Genomic DNA, 13213 nt, shown 5'->3' with positions numbered 1-13213 from the left:
CAAAACTAGTGTGTTTCACTAGTTAAGTGGGCTTTATCCTCAATTTAGTATTGGCACGTACTGTTAAAGAGGGGTATCATATTTCCATAACGCTGGTGTGTTTCACTAGTAAGTGGGGTAAAAGGGATAAACTGAGTTTTCAGATATCCTTAAAAAAAAAAAATTCCACTGAATTGACAGTTTGCAACATATAACTGAAACAAATGTCATTCAAGATGCCTGGTGTAAGAACAAGACAATCCAAAAGAGAACTTGATACAATTTACTCAGATGATGAAGATGTTAATGACGTCACTGTAGTAGCTGATAACCAACCAGGGACATCACAGAATGCTTCTGCATGCAATCCAGTGCTGACCATGGGACATCACAGGGATGAACAGGGTCCGATGTTTGCTGATAATGCCTTAGACCGAACCATGAACAAGTTTGCAGAGAACATGATCGCCATGCAGTCTACTTTTAAAAATAGTTTGACAACTATTAACACTGCAGTATCCAGTATGAATGAAACCTTGAGGACTGTTGTGAATAAATTGGTACCACCACCAGTTCAGAATCCCAGGGTAGATAATAGAGAGACAAGTTCACAGAGGATTTTCATAGGTTCTAACCTTCATTCTGTTGATGAGCCTTCTTCATCTAGTTCAGAGGAAGAGGAGGGGGGAAATAGTCGTTCCAGGGTATCCACTGTCACTGATTCAGACAGTAACCTACACAGCGGAGATGTCTATGCCTCGAGACCACGCAGAAAGAACAACAGCACTAATTACCACCGTTTACAGATAAGGAAACCTGGAAAACATGGTTTAGCAGGTTTGAGACGGTAGCTGACAGATGTAGATGGAGTAATGAAGAACGTCTAGATCAACTTTTACCTAGATTACAGGGGAAAGCCGAAGACTTTGTTTTTGATCAACACTCGTTCAAGAGCTGAACAACAGATATCGGGTTATTGAATCGTCTAAAACATTTGCAGCCAAGTTTAGTCGAAGGTCTCAGAAACCAGGCCGTGGAAGAATATGCGGCAGAGTTGAAGCGACTATATGACAAAGCACACAAGAGAAGAGATACACATACAAGGAATGAAGATCTGCTTAGAAAATTCTTTGGTGGGTTCTATCACGAGAAGGCAAGCTTTGAAGTGCAATTCCATAAAGATCCAGCAAACATTGATGAAGCTGTTTTCCAGATTGTTAACTACAGTCGAACCTGTCTATAAAGGACACCTAAGGGACAAGACAAAAGTGTCCTTTATAGAGAGGTGTCCTTTATATAGAGGTTCAACGAGTTATGTCCCTTATAAACGAAGAAACAAACCAAAGTCTGTTTATAGTACACTTTATGTCTCCTGATTTATTATATTTAAACACTTAAACAAATGAATAAAAGACAGAAAATTAAAGATAAATGCTTAATTTTCAATCATTCATCTGACACAAAAATTGAAGTTGATATTTCTAATAATTTATATTAAGCCTATAGTTTCAAAACAAATCTTCACAATATCATACTATACTGACTATCTATTCAGACAAATACTCAACATAGTCAAAAGTGTAAAGGTAATTCTTATCAGTGTAAAACAATTTTTGTTAATCCTCAATATTTTGGAAAATAAATATGTTTGAAATATCTTTTCTATTACAACATTAACTCTTTATAAATGAAAGTGCATTTTCCTCTGATGATTATAATCCCTAAGCATTTATTTTGAGACATATTTTCTGAAATCCATGTAGGGATTTAATTTAATAAATACCGTTTTCTGGTTCAGTCAATTAGACAGTATAGTGTATACAAAGACACTCGGAACTCTTCAGCTGTTCTTAATATGTTACGTAGTCATATTCAGAGGAGTTCCGAGTGTGAGAAAATGGCGGCTGACAACCATGTGCCTGCCTTGTCAGATTTGCATACGGTTGATTTTGTAAGTGAAACAATTATGACAGACATCACTATTGCTTTGTCCCTCTTTTGTTGGTCTTGATAATGATTTAATTACCCCCTGGCCATTCTTGTTGTCTAGGCTATGGTTGAATGGCTATAAGCTTCGCTGTCACCGGTGGGGTTGAGTAAACAAACACCTCTGCCGATGGCGATCGGTCACTCTCTTGTAATTACTGCCCATTGTTACAGCAACTTACAGGTAACAGGACAATTAGTGACTCAAATGAAGTGGCTTCCTAAGTTAGCATTGCTGCCAGGGGAGTTGAGTAATTAAGGCTTTGCTTGTTATTTAGAAATGTTTTACACACAAATATCAACACGGCTATGGTTTCACGTGTCCGTTATACAGATTTTTTAACAACTTTACGGACAAAAATAAGTGTCCGCTGTCCGCATTAGGAAGGTGTCCGCTATATACATGATATTTATATAGTGATTTTCATTGGGGATTCCTGGAAATGTCCGTTATGGACAGGTGTCCGCTATATAAGGGTGTCCGCTATTACAAGTTTGACTGTACATTGAAACAAAGAGGGCGCCTAACCGTGACATGACTGATAATCAGAAGAATCCAAGAAAGACGAGGAAAGTTAAGACCATGCATTTCTCAGAGTCTTCTAGTGATGATGAGTGGGAAGATTTGGTTAAGACGAAGAACGGTAACTCTGTTAGAGCTGTGGACACTGCAAAGAATGGGAAGAATAAACCAAAGCAAGAAGTTAAAAAGGATTCCAGTAAACCTCAGAAATCTGATAACCAGACGAACAACACACAGAACCAGAAGAACACTGAAGTGCAAGAGTTGACAGATCTTATAGAGAAAGCATGTGAAGAGTTTAAAAATAGAATAACCAAGAAGACAGCGGGTAGATGTTACTCATGTGGTGGACCCGGACATTTTGCCAGAGATTGCCCTATGCGAGAGTCAACCCAATTTAACCAGTACGGTCAAGGACAAGGTGGTTATGGACAACCTTGGCACCCGAGGAGTAATGACAACCCTGGATCCTTTCACAGACAACCAAAATATCCTAGGTATGGACAACATCCTGGTAGCAAACAGAACTCATCAGCTGAACTTGAAGATAGGAATAGGAACAGGCCAAGCCCAGCTCATTTAAACTACTAGCGGCTATTTCTAATGACCGGAGAGAGGCCGAAAACCACATGAACTATGGTAATAAAAATCATCATTTAACAGAAGATCAGAAAGAACCTGACAGATTCACCATACGCAGACGAGTTCCTCAGGCAGATGGCTTACATATCAAGGGGACAGTAGTGGGAGTCAAGACGGTATTTACCACCGATACCGGGGCAACAAAGACTTTGATATCAGATCGTATATATTACAGAATTCCTGAGGAGAAGCGACCAATATTGAAACCTGCCATAAAATTGAGGACAGCAAATGACTCACGATTAGTGGAGCTCGGTATAGCAGAATTTGAAATAGAATTGGACTCGTTGAAGTTGAAGAAAGAAGTCATTGTAGCTGAAATATCAGATGATTGTCTGTTGGGCATGGACGTCTTACAGAACAGTGCTATGGGTCTGGCAGACATACTTCTCACCAAGGGAGTTATTCATCTAGGTGGAGCTACCATCCAATGTTATCAAGTTGGAACATGTGAGGGAATCAGAAAAGTACAATCAGCTGACCATTACCGGGTACCAGGACACTCTGAAGCAATCATAGATGTATTTGTTGGCCAAAGTGAAGTTGGAGTAGCTGGTGGCTACCTCATAATAGAACCTTCAGAAAATTCCTCTGGGGAGTACTCTCTGGCCATGGCTCCAAGTTTTGTTGATATTAGCGAAACAGTCACACTGAAAGTTAGGGTCATGAATCCTTATCCTACTGAGGCTTCAATTAATCAAGATGCAGTGATAGGCCGATGTTTTTGAAGATTTTACCACTTTAGTAGAAGCAGGAGATACCGAAAAATTACATAACTTTCAGGCAATTAAGAGAATCCGTCAATGTACAGAAAATACTATGGACAATACTGAGACAGCCTTTGATGAAGTTGATGTTACAGATATTCCAGACCATTTAAAAGATTTGTACAAGCGAACCTGTCCAGACTTGACACCTACACAACGTGCAGCGGTATCATCGATGCTGGCCAAGTCTAGGGATATATTTTCTCAGAATGATACAGACCTAGGACGAGCACGGATTGCAGAACATAGTATAAACACTGGGAATTCTAGGCCTATCAAACAGAGACCTCGTAAAGTACCTATATCTTATGCAGGGGAAGAGAAGAAAGCAATTGAACAAATGGAGAAGCAGAAAGTTATCCGGAAGTCTTCATCTCCCTGGGCGTCGCCTATTGTATTGATAAAGAAGAATGGGAAGATCCGTCCATGTGTAGACAACCGGAAGGTGAATGATGTAACGGAGAAAGATGCGTTTCCCTTACCAAGGATACAAGATTGCATAGATTCTGTTGCTGGGTCAAAATATTTTTTCAACCTTCGACCTGACATCTGGCTATCATCAAATACCAGTAAAAGAAGAAGATATTCCTTAAACAGCATTTGTTACAAAGTATGGACTATATGAATTCCAAACTATGCCATTTGGCCTTTGTAATGCCCCCGCCACATTTCAAAGATTGATGGAGTTAGCCTTGAGTGGACTTCAATGGTTGACTTGTTTAATATATCTAGATGATATCATCGTATTTGGAACTACCTTCGAAGAGCACATGAACCGAGTGGAGGAAGTTTTACAGAGAATCAGAGAAGCCGGATTGAAATTGAAACCGGAAAAATGTCAAATACTGCAGACAGAAGTTACCTTTTTAGGACACGTAGTGGCTGCTGAGGTTACCCGTTGTGACACCAAACCCTGACAATGTGATGAAGTTAAGTCAGTGGCCTGTACCTACCAGTATCAAACAAGTTCGACAGTTTTTGGGGATGGCAAGTTATCATAGAAGATTTATCCAGAATTTTTCTGACATAGCTAAACCTATGGTGAATTTAACAAGGAAATATACAACTTTCACTTGGACAGATGAGTGCCAAAGAAGTTTTGAGACCATGAAACAGAAGCTTACCAGTCCAGAGATAATGGCATATCCTAAAGACAAAGGAGAATATACACTTGATACAGATGCCAGTGATTACGGAATAGGAGCTGTTCTTAGTCAAGTTCAAGATGGAGTGTCCAGAGTCATAGCTTATGGTAGTAGAACCCTTAACAAAGCTGAGCGTAACTACTGTGTTACCGACAAAGAACTCTTAGCTGTGAAATGTTTTGTCAATTATTACTGACAGTATCTTTTGGGAAGGAAATTTGTAGTCAGAACAGATCACCAAGCTTTAGTGTGGCTCTATAGCATGAAAGAACCCAAAGATAGAATTGCTAGGTGGTTAGAAATATTGTCTTCCTTCGATTTCTCCATAGAATACAGGCCTGGGCCAAAGCATGGCAATGCTGATGCTATGTCAAAATGCCACAACCCATACGAGTGTGATTGTCCAGACACCGACACTTCTGAATATCTGAAATGTGGACCTTGTACAAAGTGTACCAAACGAGGTAAAGAAATGACGAGTTCATTTGTTAGTCAGATGAACGGAGTTCGGGTAAATCTAAACATACCTGCTATTTGTGGGTGATATACCAATTCGGTAGTATTCTTCCTTTACGGCTATCTTGGTAGGATACCAGAACACAATTGCAATTTTGTGTGTATCTTGTTTTAGATTTAACTGATAGTGCTCCAAGACACACTTGTAATTTTGTGTGCTAAAATAGTACTACAGTAATATATTAAAAAACTGTCATTGTTGTAAATGATAGAACAGTTGTAGGGTACACTTGTGTATTTTTGTGGATCCCTATTAGGTTTTTTTTTAAGTAATATCTATATACAGTGTAACACTTATATCTGACCAGCCATTTTATGTAGTTTTTCGTGTTCATAGGGACATTGAACACGTTAAGTCGGGGGTAATGTGACAACTCGGGGTTTTGTCATACATGCGATATTAATCTATTTCCCTCAATATTGTAGGTTTGCTTTAATCAGTTGGACACTTAATTAATACTCCCGTTAATAATCTTACTTACGGAGTTTTTATCGTGTAAGTCGTCAGGTAATTCGTGTATTGAAACACATGTTCCCGCTACAGAGCGCAGCCATGATGTTTATATGACAGCCGTAAAGCTAGCATGTATGTGAACTGTTTACATGTGCGTAGTTTCGTATTTTTTACTGCCGTAACATTTACATGTTGCAGACGATATTTCTTTTGTGCGTGGTAAAGGTATGTGAGTTAATAGAGTTATGTTGTTGAGTAATCGCAGGGTTTATAGAACTTAAATTATATTTATTATACCATTGTTTATATGTGTTCGAGATTACCAAGGGAATTCCAGCAGTTACCAGCGAATACCAGCAATCGCTTCACGCGACTTAAATCCTATTTTAGCGGGCGATTCAAAACAGTCAGTCTGCGTTCGTCTGCGTCTGTAGTCAGTCGTGTTTGGTTAGGTGGGTGTCTAAGCGATGGACAAAGAGGTGTTTCCTCAGTTCCAAAGCTTGTCATGTATTTATGTGTTAGGTTAGGTATAGTCTTTATGTGTGGGGATTGGTTTATGTAATTTAAAGTGGGATTTTCGGGAATTTGTTCTTGTTACTTGGGACGGACGGGGCATTTTTACAAAATAAGTGAGTTACTGATAGGATCTGATGCTGAGGTTTTTGGTGTACTATCTGATGTTAGATGTTTATTATTATTTAGACAAATAGCAGAATTTATGGGATTATCTAAGGAATATTTTAGAATAATTATTATTATTAAATATTAAGGGATTTTGTTGTATTTTCACAGATTTCTGGAAGCTTTGAAGTTCTTATGAACAAAGTTTAAGTACATGTAGTTTTATTAGGTAGGATTTATTCTGCTGATGTTGAGTATAGTTCCATACACATATGGTTAAAAATGAGTGAGAATTATTTATTAGTTTATTTCTACAAATACTAGTTGAGAGTGATATTACACATTAGTTCAGTAGTTTGATTCCTGTGGTAGATTATTTACCATATTAATGTTAGTGTTAAAGTACCCATGTTAATAGAAAGTTTGTATTTGCCAGTTAAGAATATTTATTGTTGTTATCAGTCAGTAAGTGTTACAGTTTTAGAGAGTGATTCAGGATGTTAGTGAATACATAATTCATTAGTGTGGAACAGATATATAAATAGTTAAGAATGTGAGTTAAGAAACAATGTCATGTAAGAGAGGATGAAATTATTGTCATCAATGGAATCTTTTATGTCTCATAAGTAAATGCCTGATTGTACTGTAATTTGGTATCTTAGTTGTCTCTTAGAAGTTATAAGCTATTCAGGTGTTTAATTTGAGTCGTCAGTTTAGGGTAGTTAGGCAGGAGTCTCCTACCCGTCCTTTATACTATTGTGGCGGTAGCCAAGCTACCACAGGTTATTTTCAAGCTGAGTCAGGATACAGAGTCCTGACCACTTGACCGTCACAATACGTACGACGTCGGACATGTTTATCAGTGACGGAAGTTAGATTAAGTGTGTTCCCATCTAAACGATATACAAACCTTTTCCCTTTTGATTGAAGTAGATGCTTTGAAACATATGGAAAACAGGTCAAGTATTGATGTAGCCATTTTCCGGAGTAAGGACAAGAAAAGGAAATTACTCATTTTAATTAGGTACAAAAACATTTTATTCCCCCAGACATGTAAAAACATTGGAGGGCTGCCAACACAAATACCACGCACCCAAACTCTAAACATTCTGTCAAATAAATTAGTCAGTTACACTAGAAAATAACAATAATAAATATGATACACGTTTTATTTTTGTCAATAACAAAACAGTTCATAAATAATTTTCACTTCATATATACACACCAACACCATCATCATACACCCACACTCACATACATACATATACATACACACATACATACATACATACCTACATACATACATACATACATACATACATACATACATACACACACACACACACACACACACACACACACACACACACACATACATACATACATACATACATACATGCATACATACATAACATAACATACATAGATAACATACGTACATACATACACACACACACACACACACACACACACACATACATACATACATACATACATACATACATACATACATACATAGATAACATACATACATACAGACCCGTGTACGTTCGCTGTTCCGTCTTAAACGCAAACGCTACGGAAGTGCTACGGAAATGCTACGGTAATGCTACGGAAATGCTACGGAAATGGTACGGTAATGCTACGGAAATGGTACGGAAATGGTACGGTAATGCTACGGAAATGCTACGGAAATGCTACGGTGATGCTACGGAAATGCTACGGTTTACGCTCACAAATAATCGACCGTTTCTGAATAAATTATCTGGTTCTTATAAAAAACGGATCCTAGACGAAGCGAACACGTAGAAACGACAGTGCAATGGTGTTTGATGGAGTGAATGTTGTATCGGGAAGTGGAAGAACGTTTTATCAAATTGTACTACTATAGAAAACCTCCGTATGCAAAAAACTGTACAACTTTTAGAAACCGGAAATATTAAGGTCATATAAGGATCTTTCAAATTTAGGAAAATTTATTATTCTCGACAACAAAAGACGATAGCATTTAATTTTAAAATAAAATCACTCTCTACACTAGCGCTGCGGTCGCGTATGTGTTGTCTCTGTGTGTCCGAACTTTATTGTTTTGTTTTTATGTATTTATCTATATTTTCACTGCATTTATTCACTGCATTTGTACTGATAAACCGTAAGGTTTAAGAAATCAAATAATTGAATTGAAAAACTTGTATCAAAGTGTTAATTTAGGTACAGGTAAACAGATCAAGATTTCTGAACACAGATTGACCAGGCTATGAATAGACCCCCTATAGGGCTAATTGTAAAAAGGAGAAACTGACCAGGTGTGGTGATGACTTATACACCTGAGCCCGATGACTCCTAATCAAGTGTATATCCATGGCCATCAGGTGAAGTTGACGGTGGTGGGGAGGGGGATTAGTACCCATGGCAACAGATTAGGGGGACAATTATGTCAAGTACATGTACATGTCTGGCAAGTCTATATATAACAATCACTGGTACATATTACTGGTGTGTATGCATTGACGATTTGTTTAAAAGTCTGATGTCGGATCAGAGGAAACTCTGGCAGGGGAGGGATAAAAACTAAAAACAAGACATCAATAATTATATACTTAAGAATATACAATGTACATGTGCAATCAGATACGTGTATATCACACGTCTGCAATGGAGCGGACTCTGTGTGTTTACTTGATAATGGATAACACTCTGAAAATCTTTATTAATGGACTTGTGTTGTGATCTAACCTTCAGTTGAGTGACAATCAGTAAACCTTTGCACCCAAGGAGAAGTGAGGAGTGCACGATAATTAGTTCACAGCTGTTTTTTTTTTTTTTTTTAACTTATTGTCACAAAGGACATAACCAGGTAATACATTGTTTCAATATATAAAGACTTCAACAGTGTAGAGTGAAGAATCTACCTTTGAAATTAATTTTGATGTTGTATGCGATCATTTTAATCATTTACATGCTTCTATTAAAACACATCAGTTTGTGTCAGAGGCCTAATAATGGCTGACTCAGGTGTACATGTACTTCATGTAAATATTTTGTCGGACAAAATATTAATATTTTAAATTTTTATTGAATGTTAATTCACTAAAGTTTTAGCTTTTACATTGTTATTCGAAACTTGAAAGTTTCTTTTACAGTACATGTCATCTATATGATTTATACATTGTATGTTCTGTCGACAGATCTTGAGACATGTACAAATAAATGTACATGTCCAGGCTACATGTACATAACATTGAAGCCAAACATCTAGGAAAGGCCTGTTGCCAATGGCCAACTGGGCGCAATATGCAACCCTACAGCCTTGAGGACATGCATCCTATCACACCTTACCTGTAAGATGCTGATCAGTCTAGCTCTTTTGTGTCTGGCACATGGTATACCTGGCCAGTTGACCTGTCCCCAATTAACCCCCGGGGTCCTATTATGGCTCATTCTCACTGAGCCAACATATAGAAATTTACCTGTATTACCAGGCCAACATGTCAAATTTTACACCTGAGTGAGTTTAAACTATAGCAGTAGCGTGTTCTTACTTTCATGAGAGAAAATATAAAAATGTCAAATTGAATATGACTTATAAAATGATGACTCAAATGATTCACCCTCTCTTTTACATTTTTTTTTTTCAAAACTTTCCTTTTTGCCGATGATGGTAAATTTTGTAAAGCAGCACGTTATATTTAAGACTCCTATCCGATATTGACAGAGTCTACGACGGGTGTAAAACTTTAAAATGTACGTTTTATATAAAAAAAAATATTGTTATATAACGTTTAGCAACAATAGATATACAACTGAGTATCCCGACAGCTTGGGTGAGGAATCTCTAAAGAAAGAAACACATGCTAAAGACTTGGGTGTATGGGTCACTCCGAATCTTAACTTTTTATTTCATGTTAGATAAGTGGTTGGTAAGGTCATACCAATCTACATATTTGGATTTTCAAAATGTTATTCGCTCTCTGTACATTAGTGCAGTCAGTTAGATTACTGCTCTGAAATATGGTCACCATAGCAAGAAACACTCGTACACCAGATTGAAGTTGTACAGGTTTTATTTTTTATTTTATTATTTTTTTTATTTCTATGTTTTAAATCAAAATTAAACGATAATAGTCTATATTACATGTAAATTTGTACACAATTCAACTTACCTAGTCTGGTATGAAGGCATTAATACATATATTTTTATTCAAATCTGTACATAGTCTGCTTGATCGAACTTTTACAAGATAATACTTTTTAGTTCCACATCTTTTTTTTGACTACATTTGTAGGTCGAGTATCTCAACCTAATGTCCGGGGGGGCTTTTGTCCGTACCTCTCACTTGAGAGATTTATGTCGAACGAAGATTTGTTTTCAGAATTAGGTCTCTTGTTTACTGTTCATAACAAGACTTACTTGATTGTCTGGATGATTTCTATTTTGGACATCAGTTCTATTTCACATGTGTATGCACTTTATATACCGTATTTGCTCTTACTATGTAATTAATTTACTCTTGTTATACTTTATCAGAGACATATATATATATATCACACATGTAATATATGAGTGTAGGACAAAAGCCCCCCCGGACGAAAGCCCCCCCGGACATTAGCCCCCCCGGACAAAAGCCCCTTCATTATAAATTAAGCTGGTATACTTTATATAAATCTGTACTTTTGAAAAACAAAAACTGTATATATACTACTGTTTTTATCTCTGAAATTTGGAGAATAATTGTGTGGAAAATGAAGGTCCTTGGATCAATGTCAGAGCTGCATTATATGTCTGTGGTTAAACATCATAATTTATTTATTCAAACTTTATCTTATTAAGTAAGCTGAACATTTCAGGAAAGCTTATCATTTAAAACAAAATGTCTTGAAGTTTGTACAATAAATTATGATGTTTTCCCACAAACTTACTCACAGTTTCTGTCATATATGTTGCATACTTCAATTAATGAATACAAAAACATGGTGTAGATTTCATAGTTTTTAATTTGTTATTATTCATTACAACACATTAATTTCACTGTTGATACACATGAAGCCATTAATGATATATTTCCTTCGAGGAGAATACAACATCAATGAAAAACCTACTATTGTCCGGGGGGGGGGGGGGGGGGGGGGGGGGGGGGGGGGGGGGGGGGGGGGGGGGGGGGGGGGGGGGGGGGCTTTTTGTCCGTACCTCGTAATATATACGTCTCTGATTTTATCAATTTGTTATCAATTCTGTGATTAGACCTTTGGGTTTTAAAATTGAAATAAATAATGAATAACTCCAAAGATCACGATGACATTCTCATTAAAGTTGGACGTTTTATGAATCAGTCTTTAGCCTTACCTGTAGGCTATAATTATCTCTTATTGTTCTACCTTTCACACCTATATCACTTGGTCCACAAAATACCTTACCTTTAGTTTACCTGTATATACAACATGCTGTGTTGTTTGTATCATTGCTGACAATTAAGTCTAACTACCCTAGTTTACCTGTGTGATACTGTCTGCAGCATTTGTACCCTATACATGTTGCCTGACCAGTGCATATTATATGAAACTGTTTTAAAGGTTAGACTATAGCACAGTAAAGGTAATATTGTTTATTTAACACGATCTTTATCTTGGTTTCCATCGTAATGCGTCGACTACTACTAGGATCCGCCATTCTTTATTACACTAAGATCGATGGACCATGTGACTTGACTTGTTTTTTGTGAGAGTGTTATTTTTTCTATACAAAGATACAGACAGATTTATAGCCGTATCTATGTAATTCTCACCTCCTTACATGTATAACATTATTTGCTGTCGCTACATTTCTTTTTTGACGTTCGGTAAGTATATTTAACTAAATTTCGTTTCGATAAAAAATTCATTCCGCAAAATTTTCTACCGAACGGTTATGAGACGGTCTGTGAGTGAAAATAGGTAAACGCAAATGCTACGGTAATGCTACGGTGAGTGGACGCAAACGGTACGGAAATGGTACGGAAATGGTACGGTAATGCTACGGAAATGCTACGGAAATGGTACGGTTATGCTACGGTAATACTACGGATATGGTACGGTAATGCTACGGAAACGCTACGCTTAAATCGGAACTGCGAACGTACACGGGTCTGTACATACATAGATAACATACATACATAGATAACATACATACATATATAACATAACATAACAAAACATAACATAACATAACATAACATAACACACACACACACAACTACATAACAAATAAACATAACATGTAACATAACATGGAAATTACTCATGATTAAATAATTCCGTCCATATTTACTAATTATATCCTAACCTAAAGAATATTCACCAATGAGCACACACGAACAGGTGACATCATCGATCCAAGCCTATTCACTTATTCATTTTTGATCTCGCACAAACTATTTTGAACAGATACAATTTCGTCATCAAACCTGCACTTCAAAAAAAAAAATGGGGGAAGAAAAAATTTTCAATGAAAAAAGGGGGGGTTTTAAGGTTTATATTTCAAAAAACCTTTTTTTGGGGCACATGTTTTTTTTTAATGGGGAAGACCCCCCCAAAAAAACGGGAA

Source organism: Pecten maximus, chromosome 19 (assembly GCF_902652985.1).
Source record: "Pecten maximus chromosome 19, xPecMax1.1, whole genome shotgun sequence".
NCBI lineage: Eukaryota > Metazoa > Mollusca > Bivalvia > Pectinida > Pectinidae > Pecten > Pecten maximus.
The sequence above is the reverse complement of the archived record's forward strand: the minus strand, read 5'-3'. Positions refer to the sequence as shown.